We start from the raw sequence: 5,800 nt of genomic DNA, 5'->3' as shown, positions 1-5,800 counted from the left end.
CTCTGTCCCATTAATATATAACATGATATAACATACACGGACGCCACTCACGTTACACCTATTCCACTAGAACATCGAGAAAGCTTCCTGTGTGTTTATGTTATAAGTATGTGGTTGTGTACAACACAAAAATTAACAACTGCTAAGCAACAACCAGAATTAAGTGCCTGAATCTAAGAGTGACGGTTCGAATCACAGAAGGGAAAAACACCTTAAAGTACTCGACAGAGAAAGTGTAATCCCTAATAAAACATATGTTACATTTGACCATTTTCTAAAGTGTATTGTGTGTATTGATAACATTACCAGAAGCCGACACAATAGGCATCCTATTTCCACAGCTGGTTTGGGAATAACACTGGTACCGTGAAATGGGAATTAAGTATACATGAGTTAGAAAATGTCGAAGATACCAACACCAAACATGACAGTTTTAACTTACACAGGCATGTCATCCTCTGTCATAAAGGCCATCATTCAGAGGGGTTCATCAAAGTAAACAAACATTTGACGGTATATTTTACAATAAAAACACACATCAAAAGTGCTTCCACAAAATAGAAAACGAGTTTAGTTAGTTCAGCATTATAAAGTCTCTTTGTGCAAACAGGTTCAGATTCGTAGCATCCAGTAAAACATGTATGTCGGTGTACATCAAAGCAAGGACGTCACGCAATGGCAGCGTCATGCGCAGTTAGGCTAAGATGACACACAGCTCCAAACAGCGTCGGAAAGGCATTCACTATGATAGGAGCCCGAACATGTTCAGGAGGAAATGCGGTAATTTCCGAAAGAATAAGTAATCTCTGGGGCGGGCGCTGTGGGATTGTGGCATCGACTCGTGGTGGTATTATAAAAGAAACTATTCTCCAGGTAATAAGACAATTGACTTTACACATATAAATACATAATCAATGTTGGTTAAGGGAATTTGTTTGGTTTTGTACTCCAAGGTGGATGACCTTCTGAGGATATATTGTACTTCTATGAAGATGTGTTGAGGAGGTTTACTTGTATTATATATTGTACTTCTATGAAGATGTGTTGAGGTTTACTTGTATTATATATTGTACTTCTATGAAGATGTGTTGAGGAGGTTTACTGGTATTATATATTGTACTTCCATGAAGATGTATTGAGGAGGTTTACTGGTATTATATATTGTACTTTTATGAAGATGTATTGGGGAGGTTTACTGGTATTATATATTGTACTTCTATGAAGATGTATTGAGGTGGTTTACTGATATTATATATTGTACTTCTATGAAGATGTGTTGAGGTTTACTGATATTATATATTGTACTTCTATGAATATGTATTGAGGAGATTTACTGGTATTATATATTGTACTTCTATGAAGATGCATTGGGGAGGTTTACTGGTATTATATATTGTACTTCTATGAAGATGTATTGAGAAGGTTTACTGGTGTTTGATTTTGTACTCCAAGGTGGATGTATTGAGGAGGTGAGGTGAGGTGAAATTGGGTTTAACGTCGTGGTTGAGAATATTTCGCTGATATGACGACGTGCATGCGGGTGTATGTGTATGTGCAGCTGCTTGTACTAGCCCAGACTGAAGCTGGTTTTATAGTGCTAGCCCACTGAGATACCATGCCGCAGTGAAGCATGAATACCCCACTCAGACACATTATTCTGACTCCGAGCCGACCAGTCCTTGTTGTACCGATTAATGCCGAGCGCCAGGCAGGGACCAATAAGTACCATATTTTAACGTCTTTTGGTATGACGCGGTCGGGGATCGAACCTGCGACCTTCCGCTCTCCGGAGATGTATTGAGGAGGTGTACTGCTATTTGATAATGAAGCGTCTAACCAACTCTGTGACCGTTATGTAAATTAACGCCTTGTCTCTGAATACATATAATTTCATAGTAACAAATAAACCCATTTAAATTGTAAAGGAGCCCCAGTCAGATAGAAAATTCAGAACCTGGTGGGGGGAGGGGGGGGGATCTAGAGCTTGCTTCATTTAGGGCTTTAGCATTGCAGGGAGGGCTATGCAGAAGGGAAAGTAATGTGGTTCAGGGGCTGTGGGACAGACTAACCATTATGGTACACACGCACATACACACACACACACACTTAAATACATACACACATATAAATCCTTGGAACATTCCCTTACGTCTACTCTACTGACGTGCACCAGACGGCCGCTAACGGACTGATGTCTCAATTACAGATCAGGGCCAGATAATCAATGCCACAAGCCGCTGTGTGGAAATGTATGAAGCACAACTAGACGATTACAGTGGAAGCGCTGTCCTCTTGTGGCCAGAAAGAATGTGACACGGCACTCGTCAGCTACCGGCATCATCGGCGCGCTGCAGTCAGAGGAGGCTGGAGGACTGCAATATGCCAGCTGTTTGGAGAAACACGTTCAGAGGGTGATTATCAGAACACGACATGATCATTTGGCAGGGTTCACCAAAGGCCTGTTTACATCCCATTAGATATATGCCGTGCTTTCCGTGTTGTTTAACGCGGCATTGGGCAATATTCCTGTTATACGACGGCGCTGGTCGAGTCAAGAGAAAATAAATCCGGTGATTGACGTCATGAGCACCTATATACGCAATGAGGATCCGATGGCGGGTTGATGACCCCAAAGAGTACGTGCATCTGCGTCTTATCGGTATCTCTGTTACGTATAAAGTGCCATCTTGATCTGTTCACCAGATTCAGAAAATACTTGCTGAAGTAAGGATAAAGATATAAGGTTGATTGTTTTCCCCCGGGGAGAAATGATTGTAATGAATGAATATCATCTTGTGTAATTGCAGGTTAAATAGAGAAAATTCCACATGGCTCCATGTCATGAACCCGTGAAGATCTGGGTTAAAATTGATTTAAGTAACCCATGCATGTCGTAAGAGGCGACTAACGGGATCGGGTGGACAGGCCCGCTGACTTAGTTGACACATGTCATCGTATCCCAATTGCGTATATCGTTGCTCATGATTTTGATCACTGGATTGTCTGGTCCAGTCTCGATTATTTACACATCGCCGCCATATAGCTGGAATAGTGCTGAGTGTGATGTTAAACAACAAACCAACCAACCTTGATATGTGATAGTGTTTCGGTCCCTGCTTTAAGCTATACTTCTTTTCACATCCATTAACATAAGTACCAATCTATGTAACAATATATTTCGCTCAATGCATCCATGAATATGATCATTATTTCGGACAATGTTCTTTGGATTACTTATTATTTTTTGTACAGGTACAATTGTAATCAGATCTTAGAAAGTACGATGTTAGTCTCCATTTAATTAATATTGCACCTTGAGAAGACAACGTGTCAATACTTCAATGTAAAAAGAAATCAATTAAATTCCCAGTTTCACAAGTCACACCCTTCTTTTGATCTCGGTTGCTGAAATGTCAAGTACGAACCATTAATTCATATCTAACATGATCCTTTCGCCCACTTGAAGGTACAGTCACGGCGGTGTGGGTAGCGGACGCCCACTAACCCTATCGGAATCCCCAATACGTGGGGCCCTCCAGCGGAAATCGATCGTTTCTTCACGTCACTGAACGTAATGAAGAGTAAACACATTCACAGCCCTGTGGACGATGTCGTACACATAGACGTCGGGGTCGATGTCCCTGGATTACGGCATAACTCTCTTCAGAACCATCGATCCTGGCTTTAGAACCGGAAGTCCTGCTAATGAAACAAAGATGGCGGTCAATTACCGGTAATCTGACAATTGGAGAAGACTGTGAAGATTTCGGTGTCAATGGAGGCGCGACAAGTATTGGACACGCCCGTTAAAATGATTCTCTGTTGCACTGAAACATAAAAAGTTAATTGACATCAAACATCCTTATAAAAAAAATTTCAAGGACGTTCTTTCATGTGCTGAGGGTGTTATTTACAAGGGAATATTGCTATTCTTGAACACAAATGTCATATTTCTTGTCGTGAAAGGGTATCCCACGACTTCACGCCATCAGTGGGATATGAAATATTATATCAGATTCGTACACACAAGGTCATTAAGACAATTGGTCTCCTTCAACAAGTCAACAAGCAGGTAGAAGTTAACGACACGGTTTATGATTTCGCCCGCCCTCCAATCAGGTGTTCGATCCTTCGACATTGTCTCTGTGTTATGCTAGCTAAGATTTCGATTACACAAATACATTACAGGTATCAAATATTCATAACACGTTTGAATGGCGATTCCACAGCTCAGACACATTGATCTAATATTGGCTTTCTCGGTAATTATCCTTTGTGGACAAATAATCTGCTGTGAGCCGACACGGTTGAATTGTGATCGCTGTGGAGGTGGCAATGACAGGAGCAGCCATGCATGGAAAGAACAAGTCAAGCTATTAGCAGCTCCTTTAGGGAGATTCCAACAAAGACCAAATGCTCTTTGTGAAAACAGCCGAAGCATATACAGCTCGATCTTTGCTAAGAATAACCTTGGCTTTTTTACGCTTATCTGCCCTGAAGGGCTCGGAAGAGGGTGAGATTAAGTTATGTTCATAACCACGCCCAGCTATTAATGCGTGAGTGCTTGAGTTGGTTTAACGCAGCTTTTTAAAGGGGCAGCTTAATCTGGGAAGAAATCCCGAAGTGGTGCGGGTCTTAGTTGTTATCACATTGGTCAAACTAACGAGTATTGTGCTGACAAACCTGGACATGTAATCTATGTTGTGAACCTGTAGTCATGCGTTTCTGGCACTTCTGAGGGACGCAGCTCTCCACGGCAACTTCCGGTCGCGCAGGAGACTGCCCCAGTCGTGTGTAAATAATGTTTAACGATACAGTCAGGGATATCCCATCGGATGTTGACAGATAATCCACTGAATGACATCATGAGCATCGATCTTCGAAACTAGGATACGATGACATGCGTCAACCAATCAGCAAGCCTGACCACTCGGTCGCGTCAGTCGCCTTGCCGAACTGGTATCTTCACGGGTTCTTGCGGAAGGGAATGGTTTATCGGATTGGTTCAATACTACTTTTGGTGTGAGTTTTTCGGACTGCAGTGGTAATTGCGTTCCTTTGTGTGTGTTATCGGTGTGTTTGGATTAACACTGTTGTCTTCCTGGGCTCACAATCGGTAAACTTTTTTACGAAATATCTGCGTTATTTGTCTTAATTTATCAGTTTTTAAGGTATGGTTTTAATTGTATGTTTTGAAGACGCGGGGAAAGTGCATAATCACAGTGCGCTCAACTAAGTGCCATGTCTTCCAACTTCTGCATAGGCCTATCAAAGACTTGCAGGAACTAAGTCGCCTGCTGCTGCTACTGCTACTGCTACTGCTACTACCACTGCGGCTGCTGGTACTACTACTGCTGCTGCTGTCACTAGTAACAGTGCTGAATTGTGTGATGAAATATATCATTTATCTAAACATTTTAGTGACTACGTCTAGTTAAGCTAATGAATATACTGATTTAGTTTGAGAGAATAACCGAAGGAGTCATTTAGGACGAGAGAGTGTGTCAAAAAAGTATATTTTTTTATCAAAATACTCTAATCATATCTCACGGCTGGTAAATAACCACGTCTGGATTGAAAACACCAGGGACCTTCACGTTAGTTTGGGCGTCAAATGATCTCGAGGTCACGGTGAACTCTCGCTGACTGCAACAGTTATCTTTCCTGCCCTACTTGAAAGATCGAAAAGTTTGAATTCGTCTAAACCGAACCGAAACAGTTTACTATCTGTGAAGAATGCAAATGACATAGATCCGCTCTGTATCTACGTATAATTTTTTCAGTTTCAGGGAGCAGTGGG

General features: G+C 41.6%; 1 long non-coding RNA gene across 1 annotated transcript; it reads left to right on the top strand.

Moving 5' to 3' along the window:
- Positions 1-743: 743 nt before the first annotated feature.
- Positions 744-5,134, top strand: LOC124276365. Its single transcript, XR_006898529.1, has 3 exons — positions 744-873; positions 2,207-2,411; positions 3,467-5,134. It is a non-coding gene; the product is annotated as an uncharacterized LOC124276365 (long non-coding RNA).
- The last annotated feature ends 666 nt before the right edge of the window (positions 5,135-5,800 follow it).

Source organism: Haliotis rubra, unplaced genomic scaffold (genome assembly GCF_003918875.1).
Source record: "Haliotis rubra isolate DU_JTF1 unplaced genomic scaffold, ASM391887v1 Scf105, whole genome shotgun sequence".
Taxonomy (NCBI): Eukaryota; Metazoa; Mollusca; class Gastropoda; order Lepetellida; family Haliotidae; genus Haliotis; species Haliotis rubra.
This window is presented reverse-complemented; position numbering and strand designations above follow the sequence as displayed.